Source organism: Salmo salar, chromosome 28, assembly GCF_965601325.2.
Source record: "Salmo salar chromosome 28, fSalSal1, whole genome shotgun sequence".
In the NCBI taxonomy this organism is placed as follows: Eukaryota; Metazoa; Chordata; class Actinopteri; order Salmoniformes; family Salmonidae; genus Salmo; species Salmo salar.
The window spans coordinates 28,015,001-28,035,726 of record NC_138318.1 but is presented as its reverse complement, the minus strand read 5'-3'; the positions used below and the strand labels follow the sequence as shown (position 1 = coordinate 28,035,726).

The following is a 20,726-nucleotide window of genomic DNA, read 5'->3' as shown; positions in this document are numbered from 1 at the left end:
TTTCATCTGCATTATGTGACGGTAGAGATATTGTTGAAAATAGGTTTATTGTGTGAACAACAAAGGGCTCATAACATCCACAATATATTCCTAAATGATGTGTCTCTCAGTCATTTTTTCCTGCATGTTTATGACTATGTACTGAGAATGAAATGCAATCAGCAACATGAGCTTCCTCCTCTACCTCTCTGCAGTGCAGATTCTCACTGGCAGTAGACACAAGAACACATATTTGAAGATGACATTAGATTGTGAAGTTATCCCTAAATGCTTATGACAAACTATCTCCAGAACCAGCCATAGCCAGTGTTTTGGCTAATATTTTGAACACTAGCCTAAAGATGGAATGTGTTGTTGATTATCATTGCCTAGTTACAAGGTCACATTCACTTGGAGGTATCTGGATGTACTAATATATATAACAGATATAACAAGGAGCATCTTTGGCTGTATGCTAGCTAGCTGTATGTGAATAAACCACTCTTAGATGGCGTCTGTGATGATTTCTATAGTGGGTTTGCCTGGCTGGACGTCACGGTGGTGCAGACATAGCCTCCAGCCCTGCTACCCATCCAGCTCTGGCTGTAGCTCCCTCATGGCCCAGGGATCATTATGGTTGTTGTAGGAGATGGTGTCATACTGATTAGCTTGAGGCTCCCGAGTGGCGCAGCAGTCTAAGGCACTGCATTTCAGTGCTAGAGGTGTCACTACAGACCATGGTTCAATTCCAGGCTGTATCACAACAGGCTGTGATTGGGAGTCCCACAGGGCGGCGCACAATTGGCCCAGGTTTGTCCGAGTTAGGGATTTGGCTGGGATAGGCCGTCATTGTAAATAAGAATTTGTTTTCAACTGACTTTCCTAGTTAAATACAAAAAATCAAAGCTGCATGCCTGTTTCTCTGTTTGGTGTCATAGAGATAAGCCAGGAAGAGGTACTAGGTATAGACCACTTGCCATCTCTGAACTTAGGTTTGGATTTTGTTTATCACCCACTGAATGAACCAAGCATTGCTGCAGTCACAATTAAACAAGTTATTATTCAGGTCCATGTAACTCAATGAAGGGAGAGAATGCATCACTATCTCATTGATAGCTGTAAGTTCGTTATTTCTTACTTGCAAGTGAAACACTTGCGATAATTGGGTCCTATAAGGAAATCTAAAGACTCGTGTGAGTTCTAGGATTGGGTAACACAGCTCTGGAGTGAGGTTGTGAATATATTGTTGCTGATGTCAAGGTACATCAACTGGGGTGTGTAAATGAATGTGTCTGGGTGCAGAGATTTGATACTGAGATTCCCTAACCATATTGTTAATAAAGACTTCACCTTCAAGACAGCTTGATAGTAGATTATGCATTCCTTCCGGACACTGGCTGTAGATTTTCAGATATTCGAGAGATGACAAGTGAAAGAACGGTGGAGTGTTTAGCGAGGGTTCGTCCATTTTATAGCTCTCTAATTGCTCCTGAAGGGATTTTATTTCCATACAGAATGAGATTTGTAAGGTTGACCAATCCCTCAAAGGCCCTGTCATTCATACTGGTCATTTGATTGTCAACTAAATCCAAATAGTTGAGTGACTGTAATCTTTGTCTTCTTTCCCAATGGGCTTTAGTTCATTTCCTCCAATCTCCAAGATCTCTAGTTTTTCCAAACCATTCTTGAAAGCACTATTCATGGTCAGGATACTATTTTCTACCAGGTTTAGGACTGTTAAGGCCTTTAAATCCTGGAAGACACAGTTTTCTAGATTACGAATTGTATTACTGTAAGTGGACAGTTCAATGAGTCTTGTAAAATGTGCCAAATCTGATCAGTATATCATAGAGGCTTAATCTGTTGGGCCAGTAACTGAAAGGTTGCTGGTTCAAATCCCAGAGATGACAAGGCTTTGTCGATGTACCCTTGAACAAGGCACTTTACCCTAATTGCTCCTTTAAGTCACTCTGGATACGAGCGTCTGCTAAATGTGATTGTTGATACTGTTGCAGCTGAGATCAAGGATTTCCCATGTGGAGAGCAAAGATGAAATCTTGTTGTGGCACAGTCAAAGATATGTCAGCTGCTTAAGAGATCTGAATGAGGACTTAGACAGATCAGACATATTATTATCTAATAAATCAAGTTTTGTTGGCTGACTTCAGTACTGGAGCAATTCCTTAGATACAAAACTGATGTCATATTTCAGTAGAAGTGTGCCCATTTCCCCATCTAGGTATGTGTTAGGCAATATCGGTTAGAACTTTGATATAGGGGTGTTTATTTTTCTCTAAATTAGAAAGTGCCAGAGAAGCTAACAAGGAGTTCAGGCCTTGCAGCCCCATACTCATACCCTCCAAAGACATCTGGACACCGTTCAAGTCAAGCTTGTACATGTCACTCAGAAAATACCTGTCCGTCACATCCCACTCCATGCTTCCATTTTGGACACAGTAGGAGAGGTCTACATTCTTAAGGTAAGGGAGAACATCTGCTGTGATACTGAACTTTTCCAATGGATTACAAGATACATCCAGCACCATCAGCCCTTTGGAAGAGTTTAATATTTCCATTGATTCAAAAGAGGTACATTTGTTCCTACTAATGTAGATTTGTTAAACATAAGAAGCGCTGAACATCCTTTAGAGGATGTATTTTGTTGCTGCCTAAGTTCACTTCCAATAAGGGGCGGTTACCCGGACACAGATTAAGCCTAGTCCTGGACTAAAAAGCTAACTCAATGTCTAGGACCAGATTTAATCTATGTTCATGGAAACGAATAATGATCTACACAATTTACTTCACAACTTCAAATCGACTTTCTACATCAAAAACATCACTAACAATCAATATCTGGACTACCTCTAACAGGGGATCCAATGTATTAATTTACCTTACAAAACATTTTCTCTATTGTGGTAGAACATGCTTGACTAAAGCATTATGTTAAAACAAACCAGAGGAGAACCAGAGGAGAACCAGAGGAGAGGAAAATATCAGTATGTAAATAGGCGGAGGTAAATGCTGGTAAAAAATGCTATTCTGGAAAAGAGAACATCTTGTGGACAAAGACACTGCGTCACACAGAAGACAGGCAAGCCACAACAGTCATTCTTTTTTACTGGAAATCATCAGAAGAAGACGAGAGTGCTTTCCCCACCAGCATAGCACTGTGGAAAAGGTTGCCACCTCAAGCACAAAAAAAGAAGGGACACATAGCTCTGCCAGCTTAAGGGGGAGGTAAGGTGGGGGTGTTTGGGAAATGCTTCCTTTTAATAGATTATGATACACAAAGCACACACGTGTTCCTTAAAGGTTCGATACGGATCTCCCTGTTTTACTCCGAAATACAGAATAATTCAGTATTTCTAAGGAATGGGTGGCAAACTTTGATATGACTGACTGAATGAGGAGCTGAGAAAAAGTTGGAGGACAAATATGCGACATCAGATGATGGAAAAACATAACTAACTGCATGTCTGTTCCTTTTCCCACAACTTCCCTTGGAGACACACCCCAGACTGTTAGAGTGGAGGGTAAAATACTTTGGAATCTGAGACAGGCAAGGATGAAATGTCTGCCATCAGATCTTGTATGTGGGAAGACTCCTTCCTTAGTGGACCTGAAAAAGACACATGCGCCTGTATTCACATGTGTGTTTGTGTATGTGTGTTTATATGTGTGTGTGTGCGTGTGTGTGTGTGTGTGTGTTTATATGTGTGTGTGTGCGTGTGCATGCAGGCACATGTGTTTTTCAGGCCTGTTTGTGGCTGGCCAGTGTATTTCACACTAGAGGAAACAGGCTCAGCTGAAAGGGAGATCATGGAGGAAGTGCAGAGAATTACTCAGCTGAAGCACATTATAGCTGCAGCCGTTAGAGAGACAGGATGCATGCACCACACACAGAACCCTGCTAACAGCATTACCAGCAGCATCTTTGATGTTAGGCATAACAGACGACACAGAGGACTCCTGTTGCCTCCCAAGTGTGTGTGTGTGTGTGTGTGTGCACGTGTGTGACCTTGCCTGAGACTCCAAGACTTGTTTTAGGGTGGTACCGTGGCATGCAGGAGACCGGGTTCAAACCACGTCGATCACACCCTCTTCGGTTCTCACTGCGTATTCACCTGACAAAGTGACCATTTGAGGATAGTGGTTCATACATTAAGTTGCCAGGGGCTACCGTATATGTGGTTAAGAGTTGGGAGGGCTACAATAAGCACTTTAATCTCTTCCTCTCTCCCCTCTCTCACTCTGTTCCTCTCTCCTGTCTATCACTCTGTTCCTCTCTTCTGTCTATCACTCTGTTCCTCTCTCCCCTCTCTCACTCTGTTCCTCTCTCCCCTCTCTCACTCTGTTCCTCTCTCCCCTCTCTCACTCTGTTCCTCTCTCCTGTCTATCACTCTGTTCCTCTCTCCCCTCTCTCACTCTGTTCCTCTCTCCCCTCTCTCACTCTGTTCCTCTCTCCCCTCTCTCACTCTGTTCCTCTCTCCCCTCTCTCACTCTGTTCCTCTCTCCCCTCTCTCACTCTGTTCCTCTCTCCTGTCTATCACTCTGTTCCTCTCTCTTGTCTATCACTCTGTTCCTCTCTCCTGTCTATCACTCTGTTCCTCTCTCCCCTCTCTCACTCTGTTCCTCTCTCCCCTCTCTCACTCTGTTCCTCTCTCCTGTCTATCACTCTGTTCCTCTCTCCCCTCTCTCACTCTGTTCCTTTCTCCCCTCTCTCACTCTGTTCCTCTCTCCCCTCTCTCACTCTGTTCCTCTCTCCTGTCTATCACTCTGTTCCTCTCTCCCCTCTCTCACTCTGTTCCTCTCTCCTGTCTATCACTCTGTTCCTCTCTCTTGTCTATCACTCTGTTCCTCTCTCCTGTCTATCACTCTGTTCCTCTCTTCTGTCTATCACTCTGTTCCTCTCTCTTGTCTATCACTCTGTTCCTCTCTCCTGTCTATCACTCTGTTCCTCTCTCCCCTTTCTCACTCTGTTCCTCTCTCCTGTCTATCACTCTGTTCCTCTCTTCTGTCTATCACTCTGTTCCTCTCTCTTGTCTATCACTCTGTTCCTCTCTCCTGTCTATCACTCTGTTCCTCTCTCCCCTTTCTCACTCTGTTCCTCTCTCCTGTCTATCACTCTGTTCCTCTCTCCCCTCTCTCACTCTGTTCCTCTCTCCCCTCTCTCACTCTGTTCCTCTATCCCCTTTCTCACTCTGTTCCTCTCTCCTGTCTATCACTCTGTTCCTCTCTTCCTCGCTCCACCATATAAAACTCCTATCCCCCAACCAGGCAATGTGATAGCATACCTAACATAGTACATATATATCACAATACATACATCAGAAATAGTTACACATTATAGGGACTAGATATGTTTATTTATTTACTTATTTTTAACTGTTTGATTTGCCAATATCTCATTTGCTGTCATGTTAAGGTTTCTTTTTTCCCAAATACAGGACAGTGTGTGTGAGATGAGCAGTGGTGTAGTCAAAGGTTTGGGGGGGGTTAATGTCCTTAAGAAAATACTTGTATTGTCATAATCTTATATGTGTGTCACATTCCCCCTCTTACTTAGTTCCTGAATCACTCAAACCTGTTTTCCCCATACTGACCTCCTCCAAATAGGACTAGTTGAAGTCTCTCTCTCAAGGTCCAAATATACACTGAGTGTACAAAACACTAGGAACACCTTCTTAATATTGAGTTGCACCCCCTTTTCCCCTCAGAACAGCCTCAATTTGTCGGGCATGAACTATAAGGTGTCGAATGCGTTCCACAGGAATGCTGGCCCATGTTGACTCCAATGCTGGCTGGTTCCTTCCTAAGAAGAGGACCACCCCTCTCTAGGTTGATTCCAAGGTTCCTGCCTTTCTAGGGAGTTTTTCCTAGCCAATGTGCTTCCAAATCTGCATTGCCTGCTCTTTGGGGTTTTGGCTGGGTTTCTGTATAAGCACGTTGTGACAACTGCTGATGTAAAAAGGGCTTTATAAAATCAATTTGATTGATGATTGATTCTGTATGTAATTTGCCATATGAAAAGTCTAATTAAATGTTGTGACGGTGTATTCTCTTTCTTTTTTATTATGTGTGGATTTTCCTCTCTTCCAGCACACATTTTATCTAGATTTTCCTCTCTTCCAGCACACATTTTATCTAGATTTTCCTCTCTTCCAGCACACATTTTATCTAGATTTTCCTCTCTTCCACCACACATTTTATCTAGATTTTCCTCTCTTCCACCACACATTTTATCTAGATTTTCCTCTCTTCCAGCACACATTTTATCTAGATTTTCCTCTCTTCCACCACACATTTTATCTAGATTTTCCTCTCTTCCACCACACATTTTATCTAGATTTACTCAACTCAAATACAACGGGGCCCTGTGTATATACAGTTGAAGTCGTAAGTTTACATACACTTTAGCCAAATACATTTAAACTCAGTTTTTCACAATTCCTGACATTTAATCCTAGTAAAAATTCCCTGTCTTAGGTCAGTTAGAATCACCACTTTATTTTAAGAATGTGAAATGTCAGAATAATAGTAGAGAGAATGATTTATTTCAGCTTTTACTTCTTTCATCACATTCCCAGTGGGTCAGAAGCTTACATTCTCAATTAGTATTTGGTAGCATTGCCTTTAAATTGTTTAACTTGGGTCAAACATTTCGGTAGCCTTCCACAAGCTTCCCACAATAAGTTGGGTGAATTTTGGCCCATTCCTCCTGACAGAGCTGGTGTAACTGAGTCAGGTTTGTAGGCCTCCTTGCTCGTACACACTTTTTGAGTTCTGCCCACAAATTTTCTACAGGATTGAGGTCAGGGCTTTGTGATGGCCACTCCAATACCTTGACTTTGTTGTCCTTAAGTCATTTTGCCACAACTTTGGAAGTATGCTTGGGGTCATTGTCCATTTGGAAGATCCATTTGCAACCAAGCTTTAACTTCCTGATTGATGTCTTGAAATGATGCTTCAATATATCCACATAATTTTCCTACCTCGTGATACCTTCTATTTTGTGAAGTGCACCAGTCCCTCCTGCAGCAAAGCACCCCCACAACATGATGCTGCCACTCCCGTGCGTCACGGTTCGGATGGTGTTCTTCGGCTTGCAAGCCTCCCCCTTTTTTCTCCAAACATAACGATGGTCATTATGGCCAAACAGTTCTATTTTTGTTTCATCAGACCAGAGGACATTTCTTCAAAAAGTACGATCTTTGTCCCCATGTGCAGTTACAAACCGTAGTCTGGCTTTTTTATGGCGGTTTTGGAGCAGTGGCTTCTTCCTTGCTGAGCGGCCTTTCAGGTTATCTCGATATAGGACTCGTTTTACTGTGGATACATTTGTACCTGTTTCCTCCAGCATCTTCACAAGGTCCTTTGCTGTTGTTCTGGGATTGATTTGCACTTTTCGCACCGAAGTACGTTCATCTCTAGGAGACAGAATACGTCTCCTTCCTGAGCAGTATGACGGCTGCATGGTCCCATGGTGTTTATACTTGCATACTATTGTTTGTACAGATGAACGTGGTACCTTCAGGCATTTGGAAATTGCTCCCAAGGATGAACCAGATTTCTGGAGGTTTACCATTTTTTTATGAGGTCTTGGCTGATTTCTTTTGATTTTCCCATGATGCCAAGCAAAGAGGCACTGAGTTTGAAGGTAGGCCTTGAAATACATCCACAGGTACACCTCCGATTGACTCAAATGATGTCAATTAACCTATCAGAAACTTCTAAAGCCATGACATCCTTTTCTGGAATTTTCCATGCTGTTTAAAGGCACAGTCAACTAAGTGTATGTAAACTTCTGATCCACTGGAATTGTAATACAGTGAATTATAAGTGAAATAATCTGTCTGTAAACAACTGTTGGAAAAATTACTTGTGTCATTCACAAAGTAGATGTTCTAACCGACTTGCCAAAACTATAGTTTGTTAACAAGAAATTTGTGAGTGATCGAAAAACAAGTTTTAATGACTCCAACCTAAGTGTATGTAAACTTCCCACTTCCAACTGTGTGTGTGTGTGTGTTCCTCCTGCTGTAGATAACACCCTAACCTGAAACGGCCTCTCTTTCTCCGTCACTTTATATTTAGATGACCTTCTAACAAGCTAACAAAACACAAATGTGTCTGAGCAGCATTCCTCTAATATGAGGGAACTTCTGTGTGTGTGTGTGTGTGTGTGTGTGTGTGTGTGTGTGTGTGTGTGTGTGCGTGTGTGCGTGTGTGCGTGTGTGCGTGTGTGCGTGTGTGCGTGTGTGCGTGTGTGTGTGTGTGTGTGTGTGTGTGTGTGTGTGTGTCTGTCTGTGCAGGATTCTCCTGGGGCATTTTCTGTCAGCCTGACAGAACACAGACTCAGGGAGCGACAGTCAGTCTCATTTGAGCTAAAACGCTAAAGCGACGTTTGGAAAACTTTGAAAGCAACGTTTGCACAATATCAGATGTGGTCAATTATGGTAGAGGTGGCTTCTTTGGGGTAGTCTGTCGCTTATTTTGTTCACATACAGTTGGTCACGCAAAGTTTCTTTTGGTAAATTACTTCCCACTGTGAGGGCTGTTTGAACAGAGAAATAAAATCTCCAAGAGTTCTATTCTAGAACTCTGACTGATCAGCTGATTGTGATGTCATCAATCAGAATGTTCAGTACTGAATGTTCTAAGTTTACACACGGGTGTTCCAGAGTACCTAGAAGGGTTAGGAGGAACAAAGTTAATACACCTCAATGTGCTGCTAACATGATGTCTTCTGGCATATCCAGACGTGGCCTAATGGATCTATGCATTACTTATGGTAAATACTTATCAGTTAGTAGCTCATAACGCACCATCTAAATTAGATAGAGATACACGGAGGGAAGGGTGAGGGATTGTGTATCCACAGTTGACACAATTGTTGTTCACAACTGTCACCTTTTAGTTTCCATAACATGGGACAACATGGGATATGGCTTGGAGACACTGAGGAAGTCCCCACGAGGTCAAATGCTATTTCTGGGGGGTTTAGGATTAAGGTTAGAAATAGTGTTAGGGTTAGAATTACGTTAAGGGTTAGGGTTAGGAGCAAGGGTTAGTTTAATTTAGGGTTAGGGTTAAGGTTAAGGTTAAGGTTAGGGTTAGGGTAAGGGTAAGGGTAAGAGTATGGGTTAGGGTTAAGGGTTAGAGAAAATAGGATTTTGAATGGGACTGAATTGTGTGTCCCCACAAGGTTAGCTGTACAAGACTGTGGTGCTGGAGGGGTTGGCTGCCGTCTTATCGGCTCTTAAAACCAACCGTGCTATTATGTTTGTTTTTTAGTCTTGTTCGTAACTTGTTTTGTACATAATGTTGCTGCTACTGCCTCTTATGACCGAAAAGAGCTTCTAGACATTTCAACTGCGATTACTCACCACAGATTAGGCAAACAGTTTTTCTTCAATGAGTTGGATGGGAGGGATATACTGCAGACACCCGACCAGGCCCAGATCCCTGTCATTCGCTGGAGAAGGAAACAGAGATTTTGCGGAAAAAGATCAGGGTGTCTTGGGAGGATCAGGCGACGAGTGGCATATGTGTCTTTGCCTTCCGTCCTGCTAGCTAACGTTCAATCGCTGGAAAATAAATGGGATGAACTGAAAGCACGTATATATTCTACCAACAGGACATTAACTGTAATATCTTATGTTTCACCGAGTCGTTGCTGAACGACGACATTAAAAACATACAACTGGCCGGTTTTACGCTCTATCTGCAGGATAGAACAGCAGCCTCTGGTAAGACACAGGGTGGGGGCCTATGCATTTATGTAAACAACAGCTGTTGCATGATATCTAAGGAAGTCTCGAGGCTATGCTCGCCTGACGTAGAGTATCCCATGAAAAGCTGTAGACCACACTATCTAGCTAGAGAGTTTTCATCTGTATTTTTCGTAGCTGTCTACATACCACCACAGACCGATGCTGGCACTAAAACCGCACTCAATGAGCTGTATACCGCCATAAGCAAACAGGAAAACGTTCATCCAGAGGCGGTGCTCCTAGTGGCCGGGGACTTTAATGCAAGGAAACTTAAATCAGTTTTACCTCCTTTCTATCAGCATGTTAATTGTGCAACCAGAGGGAAAAATATTCTAGACGACCTTAACTCCACACACAGAGACGGATATAAAGCTCTCCCTCGCCCTCCATTTGGCAAATCTGACCATAATTCTATCTTCCTGCTTACAAGCAAAAATTCAAGCAAGAAGCACCAGTGACTCGGTTTATAAAAAAGTGGTCAGAGGAAGCAGATGCTAAACTACAGGACTGTTTTGCTAGCACAGACTGGAATATGTTCCGGGATTTTTCCAATGGCATTGAGGAGTACACTGGCTTTATCAATAAGTGCATCGATGATGTCATCTCCACAGTGACTGTACGTATATACCTCAACCAGAAGCCACGGATTACAGGAAACATTTGCACTGATCTGAATGGTAGACTATAACCCTGAAGTTTATAAGAAATCCTGCTATGCCCGCCGATGAACGATCAAACAGGTAATGCGTCAATACTAAGATCGAATCTTATTATAACGGCTTCCAACGCTCGTCAGATGTGGCAGGGCTTGCAAACAGACTACCGATGGAACAGCCGAGAGCTGCCCAGTGACACGAGCCTACCAGACGAGATAAATATGCTCGCGTTGAGGCAAGTAACACTGAAACATGCATGAGAGCATCAGCTGTTCCGGACGACTGTGTGATCACTCTCTCCGCAGCCGATGTGAGTAAGACCTTTAAACAGGTCAACATTCACAAGGCCGCAGGGCCAGACAGATTACCAGGACGTGTACTGCAAGCATGCGCTGCCCAACTGGCAAGTGTCTTCACTGACATTTTCAACCTGCCCCTGACTGAGTCTGTAATACCAACATGTTTCAAGCAGATCACCATAGTCCTTGTGGCCAAGAACACTAGGATAACCTGTCTAAATGATTACTGACCTGTAGCACTCACGTCTGTATTCATGAAATGTTTTGAAAGGCTGGTCATGGGTCACATCAACACCATTATCACAGAAACCCTAGACCCACTCCAATTTGCATACCGCTCCAACAGATCCACAGATGATGCAATGTCTATTGCACTCCGCACTGCCCTTTCACACCTGGACAAAAGGAACACCTATGTGAGAATGCTATTCATTGACGACAGCTCAGCGATCAACACCATAGTGCCCACAAAGCTAATCACTAAGCTAAGGACCCTGGGACTAAACATCTCCCTCTGCAACTGGATCCTGGACTTCCTCAACACAGGAGCCCCTCAGTCCCATCCTGTACTCCCTGTTCACTCATGACTGCACGGCCAGGCACGACTCCAACACCATCATTAAGTTATCTGATGACATAACAGTGGTAGGCCTGATCACTGACAACGATGAGACAGCCTATAGGGAGGAGGTAAGAGACCTGACCATGTGGTGCAAGGACAACAACCTCTCCCTCAATGTGATCAAGACAAAGGAGATGATTGTGGACTGCAGGAAAAGGAGGACCGACCAGGCCCCCATTAACATCGACGGGGCTGTAGTGGAGCGGGTCGAGAGTTTTTCAAGTTCCTTGGCGTCCTAACATGGTCCAAGTACACCAAGACAGTCGTGAAGAGGGCACGACAAAACCTTTTCCCCATCAGGAGACTGAAAAGATTTAGCATGGGTCCTGAGATCCTCAAAAGTTTCTACAGCTGCACCACTGAGAGCATCCTGACGGGTTGCATCACTGCCTGGTATGGCACCTGCTCGGCCTTCGACCGCAAGGCACCACAGAGGGTAGTGCGTACGGCCCAGTACATCACCGGGGTCAAGGTTCCTGCCATCCAGGACCTCTATACCAGGCGGTGTCAGAGGAAGGCCCAAAAAATGGTCAAAGACTCCAGCCACCCTAGTCATAGACTTTTCTCTCTGCTATTGCACAACAAGCGGTACCGGAGCGCCAAGTCTAGGTCCAATAGGCTTCTAAACAGCTTCTACCCCCAAGCCATAAGACTCCTGAGCACCTAATCAAATGGCTACCCAGAATATTTGCATTGCCCCCCTCGCCCCCCCTCTTCTATGCTGCTGCTGCTGCCTGTTGTTATCTATGGATAGTCACATTAATAACTCTACCTACATGTACATATTACTTCATTTACCTCGACACCGGTGCCACCGCACATCGACTCTGTACTGGTACCCCCTATATATAGCCCCGCTATTGTTATTTACTGCTGCTCTTTAATTATTTGTTATTCTTATCTCTTATTTATTTATTTTTTTGTATTTTCTTAAAACTGCATTGTTGGTTAAGTAAGCATTTCACTGTAAGGTCTACACCTGTTGTATTCGGCGCATGTGACAAATAAAATGTAATTTGTGTGCGTGTGTGTTCGTGTCCTCTCACAGTCATGTTTAAAGTCATCAGATATTGACTACAGGCAGTTGACACAGTCTTTCGTCTTTATGGTTGTTTGTGTTCTTAACTTGACAAAGATTTACATACGCACGCATGCACCCACACATGCACCCACACACCCACCCACCCACCTACACACCCACCCACACACACACACACACACACACACACACACACACACACACACACACACACACACACACACACACACACACACACACACACACAGATAGACTGATGCAAGAGCTGTCTAAGGAAATGGAGTACAATCATCTCCTAGTTTATAACATTGAGGTTTATTTTATTCTCTATGAACCACTTTCACTGTTAACCTTCCTCATCATTAAATATCTTGTTTTTTCTATCCAGACTGACTAAAAAGAAAAAAAGTCTGGCAGATCCACCATTTGTTGTTACGCTTGTTTATCTAATATATTTTTAGCCATAGTTATTGTCTGAGTCTTTGAAACAGTTGATAATAGTTGCATGACTCAAAATGGGGACGAATAGCTGTTGGAATTCCATGGTAAGCCAGCCACTGTCCACAATAACAATAATTACTGACAGTTTTATTCAATCAATCTTCATTGTGTTTCATGTTGAATGCATGAAAAATACAATACAGACAAATGATGAATGAACTGTGTTTAACAAGATTGACATGTTAAGTGTTGACTGCATGCAATAACATGGCAGGCAGTCAAAGAACAGAAAGCACAATGATTACAACTAAACTTCAAGTACGGATTGATAGATTATGTTGTAATTATTTTTCTAAAATGGTGTTGAATCAGTAAACAACATATTTTTCAAAATGTGGTTCTGATTTGTTGAAAAGAAAAAGTTAGAACACATCCACAATCAATAGAAAATTGGAAAGAAAAATCGAAGAATTGGAAGAAATGACAGGGTTCAAACTCGTCAGAAAATATATTGACAGATATGGTCTATACAATGTGAAACTTTAAAACGTGTTACTCTTTATATGGTTTTAATATTACTAAATTATCAACATAATCCTGTTTCCAAGTACTATGTCAAAGACAAAATGACATTGGAAAAAAATCTGACAAGAAACTGAATAAAAAGATTTCAGAAGTAAAAAAATAAAAAAATAATTCAATTCTAAGAATTTACAGAACCTCCTGACATGTGAATGTGTACATATGTTTGCATTCTCCAAGTTTGTAACAAACAGTATATTCTCCACTGGCTAACAATCAGTGGATGAATAAAGTATAACACACACTCAACTATGGAAGTAAACATGTGAGTAAAGTTAGCAGCAACCCACTTGACAATCAAATCAAATCACATCAAATCAAATCAAATGTTATTAGTCACATGCGCCTAATACAAACAGGTGTAAACCTTACAGTGAAATGCATACTTACAAGCCCTTAACCAACAATGCAGTTTAAAAAATACGAATAAGAATAATCCGGTCTGGGGGAATGATTTCAGCTTGAGAGCAAAAGCACAGGGGGATAACGTGACCTGAAATTGATATAGACAATAGTCTCTGTGTGTGTGTGTGTGTGTGTGTGTGTGTGTGTGTGTGTGTGTGTGTGTGTGTGGTGTGTGTGTGTGTGTGTGTGTGTGTGTGTGTGTGTGTGTGTGTGTGTGTGTGTGTGTGTGAGAAGGAATCGTGACCTGAAATGGATAGAGACAACATGAGTAAAAGTGACAGAACACCATCTGTGGAACTGTGTGATGCATGCAAACCACTATGTGTGTTTCTGTGTGTCCCAGTGCGTGTATGTGTATGCATCTGAGTGTGTGTTTGTGTTTGTGAGTGGAGGCTACTCAGAGGAGCTAGGGGAGGACCATCCTCCTGAGTGAATTTCATAAAAATACAAATTGTAAAACATTTAAAAAGTTATCATTTTTAGATAAAACTATACTAATTATAATCACGTCACCAAATAATTGATTAAAACACACTATTTTACAAAGAAGGTCTACAGAAGCCTCAGCACCACTCTGTTGGATAGCAACATGGTGTAGCCGGAAGACAGCTAGTTTCCGTCCTCCTTTGGGTACATTGACTTCAATACAAAACCTAGGAGGCTCATGGTTCTCACCACCTTCCATAGACTTACACAGTAATTATTACAACTTCCGGTGGACGTCCTCCAACCTATCAGAGCTCTTGCATAATGAACTGATGTTGTCCACCCAATCAAAGGATCAGAGAACTAATCTAGTACTGAAAGCATAAACTACAGCTTGCTAGCACTGCAGTGCATAAAATGTGGTGAGTAGTTGACTCAAAGAGAAAGACAGTAGTTGAACAGTTTTTAACAAATTAATTTCTTCCAAAATGAAGGAGAAGCAAGAGAAGGTTCAGCTCGAACAGAATGGTTTGTGTAGCAAAGTGGTGGGACTGACTACATCCTGACATTCACAACCCTTGGCCTGCTCCATCTTTTAGTCTTAGCTAGCAAATGCAGCTAGCTACTTACTCCTACTGAAACACCCAGCTCAAATAGAGGGATGCTATATTAGTTAGCTGGCTATGACTATCCAACACAACACTGGCACTCTTCCAAGTCAAGGTAAGATTTTGGTTTTATAAATGTATTTTCACCGTGGCCCGCCTAACTGCTTACTTACTGTACACTGTAACGTTACTGCATGATTATAGCGGGTTTACTAACGCGTTAGTTCTATTAGCTATGTTGACTAGGACATTACTTTAGCTAATATGGTGACAACGATGTAGGCTGTGTGTAGCGGATTGGCTTGGAAAGTTTTTTCCACATACAGTTTTTTATACATACAGCTGACGTGCTGTTGATTGAAGTCCACAAGCGAAGGGAAAAGGTGAAAGAAGAAGAGCGCATAGATGCAAGAAGGAATACAACGTGGCTGCAATGAATGTGAACTGTGTTTACGCGTGATCAGGGGTGTATTCATTCCGCTGATTCTGTTGAAAAACGTTTCTTAAACGGAAGCAAACAGAACAACACAGGGATAAACATATCTGAATTTGTCCAATAGAAACTCTTGTTTGCAACTGTTGGACTAATGATTACACCGTAGATCAGCTAGATGCAGGAAAGAGTGTGCAAGGCGGTATTAAATGTCACCTTAAATTTGTCTCTCGACCTGTGTGCACCTACGTTGTAAACTGTCATTCATAGGCTAGATTGTAGCAACCTCATGATGGTTGTAGGGGAAATTTGAATATCATGTAGTTGCCTAAACCTATCGCTGTTACATTGAACTGGGTGAATGAAATATGAATGACAGTCATCCAATATGCTGTAATAGAAAAAAGGCCATGCTCATGAAAAAAATAATCTTCCTCCCTCATCTTAAACGGCACCAACCGCCACTGGTGTGTGTGTACAGCACTGGTAGCAAAATGTATTTTAGAGGTGGATCTGTTCATAAATCACCTCTTTCTGTTCAATTATTCAGTCCAGTTCCATTTAGAGTGAACACACATACAGGTACTCATGCACGCGCACGCACGCACACACACACACACACACCTCTTTCTCTCTCTCTCCATAGTGCATTCTTAACGGTTAAGGTAAAGGTTAAGGTAAGTGGGATAGGGATGAAACATTAAGTTTAGTCACTCATTCTGAATGGTTAAAATAAGGGTTAAGGTCTGGGATAGGGATAAACACAAAATAAATAAAACAGTGTTCATGATTGGGATTGAACACTCAACCTTCTAATCCAGAGCTCTGGGATTATATTGCTCAACCACACAAGTGCACAATGTCTCAGCAAAAGCGAACCTACTTGATGGTAATAGTGCTCACTGTTGGCCGGTTTTGAAGGCCTTTCCCTACGTCCTCAGGACATGGATACACGTTCAATTTTCACTTCAATCTTGACCAATCTCCCTGGTGTGAGGCAGCTCTGACAGGCCTATATTGATATGATGGTGAAGGTTCTCGGGCATGTAACTGTTTTCTATCACGCTGTCCATTTACTGCTGCATTGACACACATCTCTCATACACACACACCCCTTAGCTATTATCCCACTCTCACAGAGGAAGTATCATTTAGCAGTTTACCCTGGCTCCTACTCCCCCGAAACACTCCTGGGCTTCTGGAGAGAGAGGGAAGGAGGAGGAGGAGGAGGAGGGTGTGGAGAAAAGAGACAGCAACAGGGAACAAAAGAGAGAAAGAGAGACGGGAGAAAGAGTTCACAACAGGAGGGAAATTGAGACGAATTAAATCTCCAGGGTTTCAGGAAGTATTTAATGAGGTGCAAGCGTTTAAATGTCATACCATCTGGCTACAGGCTGTGATGTCATCATTGATGGACGATGAATATGTAACTCAAAGTTGTCTTTTTTGAATATACAATTTTATTACATGTATGTTACCCCCTTTAATGTATTTATGGAAGCAACAGTGAAATATGCCTACTCTCTTGCCTGTGTGTGTGTGTATGTGTGTGTTGTGTCAGTCCTGACTTATCCCTGCCGGGTGCGACAGTCTACATCAGTGTTAGCTGTCATAGTAGAGAGACAGAGGAGAGACAGAGGAGCACTGACACACACACACACACACACACACTTTTTCCTCTCTCTCTTTCTGGCTCTCTCTCATCTCACTCTGTCTCTCATTGCCATTCTCTCTCTCTCTCTCTCTCTCTCTCTTGCTCTCTCTCTCTCTCTCTCTCTCTCTCTCTCTCTCTTGCTCACTCTCATATCAGTCAATTCAAAAGGCTTTATTGGCTTGGGAAACATATGTTTACATTGCCAAAGCAAGTGAAATAGATAACAAACAAAAGTGAAATAAACAATACAAAATGAAGAGTAAACATTACACTCACAAAAGTTCCAAAAGAATAAAGACATTTGTCTATATACAGTTTTGTAATGATGTGTAAATAGTTAAAGTACAAAAGGGAAAATTCATAAATATGGGTTGTATTTGCAATGGTTTTTGTTCTCCACTGGTTGCCCTTTTCTTGTGGCCACAGGTCACCAATCTTGCTGCTGTGATTGTACGCTGTGGTATTTCAGCCAATAGATATGAGAGTTGATCAAAATTGGATTGTTTTTGTAATTCTTTGTGGATCTGTGTAGTCTGAGAGAAATATGTGACTTTGCTTGTGAACAGAGCACCAGGACCAGCTTGTAACCTCTACAGGACCGGTGTCCCATCCTTGGGACGGTTGAGCTAACGTAGGCTAATGTGATTAGCATGAGGTTGTAAGAAACAAAAATAATTCCCAGGACATAGACATATCTGATATGGGCAGAAATATTAAATTCTTGTTAATCTAACTGCACTGTCCAATTTACAGTAGCTATTATTCGAGGAGAGTGCACAATTATGAACTTGAAAATGTATGAATAAACCAATTAGGCACATTTGGGCAGTCTTGATACAACATTTTGAATAGATATGCAATGGTTCATCGGATCACTCTAAAACTTTGCACATACACTGATATCTAGTGGCCATCTAGTGGCCAAAGTCTAAATTGCGCCTGGGCTAGAATAATTCATTATGGCCTTTCTCTTTGCATTTCAAAGATGATGGTACAAAAAACTTGAAAATAATCATGTTTTTTTCTTTGTATTATCTTTTACCAGATCTAATGTGTTATATTCTTCTATAGTATTTTCAAATTTCCACAAACTTCAAAGTGTTTCCTTTGAAATAGTATCAATAGTATGCATATACTTGCTTCAGGGCCTGAGCTACAGGCGGTTCGATTTCAGTATGTCATTAACTACAGCCAGTTAGATTTGGGTATGTCATTAACTACAGGCAGTTAGATTTGGGTATGTCATTAACTACAGGCAGTTAGATGTGGGTATGTCATTAACTACAGGCAGTTAGATTTCAGTATGTCATTAACTACAGGTAGTTAGATTTGGGTTTGTCATTAACTACAGGCAGTTAGATTTGGGTATATCATTAACTACAGGCAGTTAGATTTGGGTATATCATTAACTACAGGCAGTTAGATTTGGATATGTCATTAACTACAGGCAGTTAGATTTGGGTATGTCATTAACTACAGGTAGTTAGATTTGGGTTTGTCATTAACTACAGGCAGTTAGATTTGGGTATGTCATTAACTACAGGCAGTTAGATTTGGGTATGTCATTAACTACAGGCAGTTAGATTTGGGTATGTCATTAACTACAGGTAGTTAGATTTGGGTTTGTCATTAACTACAGGCAGTTAGATTTGGGTATGTCATTAACTACAGGCAGTTAGATTTGGGTATGTCATTAACTACAGGCAGTTAGATTTGGATATGTCATTAACTACAGGCAGTTAGATTTGGGTATGTCATTAACTACAGGCAGTTAGATTTGGGTATGTCATTAACTACAGGCAGTTAGATTTGGGTATGTCATTAACTACAGGCAGTTAGATTTGGGTATATTAACTACAGGTAGTTAGATTTGGAAATGTCATTAACTACAGGTAGTTAGATTTGTGTATGTCATTTTAGGTGAAAAGTGAATAAAAGGGTCCGATCCTTATTAAGGGACTCTTCTCCAGGTTCATCTCTCTGTAGGTGATGGCTTTGTTATGGAATGTTTGGGAATCGCTTCCTTTTAGGTGGTTGTAGAATTTAACGTCTCTTTTCTGGATTTTGATCATTAACAGGTATCGGCCTGATTCTGCTCTGCATGTATTATTTGGTGTTTTACGTTGTACACAGATATTTTTGCAGGATTCTGCATGTAGAGTCTCAATTTGGTGTTTTTTGTGAATTCTTGGTTGGTGAGCGGACCTCAGACCTCAAAACCATAAAGGCCAATGGGTTCTATAACTGATTCAAGTATTTTTAGCCAGATCCTAATTGGTATGTCGAATTTTATGTTCCTTTTGATGGCATAGAAGGCCCTTCTTGCCTTGTCTCTCAGATTGTTCACAGCTTTGTGGAAGTTACCTGTGGCGCTGATGTTTTGGCCAAGGTATTTAAAAAAGGTTGCTTGCTCTAGGGCAACGGTGTCTAGATTAAATTTGTGTTTGAGGTCCTGGTAACTGGACCTTTTTTGGAACACCATTATTTTTGTGTTACTGAAATGTACTGTCAGGGCCCAGGTCTGGCAGAATCTGTGCAGGAGATCTAGGTGCTGCTATAGGCCCTACTTGGTTGGGGACAGAAGCACCAGATCATCAGTATATAGTAGACATTTGACTTTAGATTCTATTTGGGTGAGGCCGGGTGCTGCAGACTGTTCTAGTGCCCTCGCTCTCTTTCTTCCTTTCTCTCTGTCTGTCTGATAAGGATCCAGGCTTTTCCTGACTGATGCAACGCTAGCTAGCCTGTCGCCCTTTAAGACACCTTTATAGAGGCAATTTGGGATTCAAATAACAACAAAGCCGGCACCCTGCCATTTTTTTGATAGACATATTTTTTGCTAAACGGACGTACCAAACCAACCTCAGAGGAAAACGCCTTTAGGAGTGGATCATCAATGCCTGAGTGTGTTTTGTGTGTGTGTCTGTATACACGTGTGTATTGTCTTATGTCTCTCAAATCAAATCAAACTTTATTTGCCACATGCACCGAATACAACAAGTGTAGACTTTACTGTGAAATGCTTACTTAAAAGCCCTTAACCAACAGTGCAGTTCAAGAGGAAGAAAATATTTACCAAGTAGACTAAAATAAAAAGTAATAATAAAAAGTAACACAATAAGAATAACAATAACGAGGCTATACACAGGGGGTACCGGTACCAAGTCAGTGTGCAGGGGTACAGGTTAGTTGAGGTAATCTGTACATGTAGGTGGGGGCGAAGTGATAGGTAACAAACAAACGGCGAGTAACAGCAGCAGGAGGGGGGGGGGGTCAATGTAAATTGTCCGGTGGCGATTTTTAGGAATTGTTCAGCAGTATTATGGCTTGGGGGGTAGAAGCTGTTGAGGAGCCTTTTGGTCCTAGACTTGGCACTCCGGTACCGCTTGCCGTGCGGTAGCAGAGAAACCAGTCTATAACTTGGGTGACAGGAGTCTCTGACAATTTTATGGGCTTTCCTCTGACACCGCCTATTATATAGGTCCTGGATGGCAGGAAGCTTGGTCCCAGTGATGTACTGGGCCATTCGCACTACCCTCTGTAGCACCTTATGGTCAGATGCCGAACAGTTGCCATACCAGGCGGCGATGCAACCGGTCAGGATGCTCTCGATGGTGCAACTGTAGAACCTTTTGAGGATCTGGGTGCCCATGCAAAATATTTTCAGTCTCCTGAGGGGGAAAAGGTTTTCTCGTGCCCTCTTAACTGTCTTGGTGTGTTTGGACCATAATTGTTTGTTGGTGATGTGGACACCAAGGAACTTGAAACTCTCGACCCGCTCCACCCTGTCGATGTTAATGGGG

General features: G+C 42.1%; 2 pseudogenes; both read right to left on the bottom strand.

Annotated features, from left to right (window-relative positions):
- Positions 1 to 483: 483 nt before the first annotated feature.
- On the bottom strand, positions 484 to 1,681 carry LOC106589706 (toll-like receptor 2; annotated as a pseudogene).
- Positions 1,682 to 1,966: 285 nt separating this feature from the next.
- Positions 1,967 to 20,726, bottom strand: part of LOC145850347 (uncharacterized) — an 89,280-nt pseudogene continuing 70,520 nt past the window's right edge.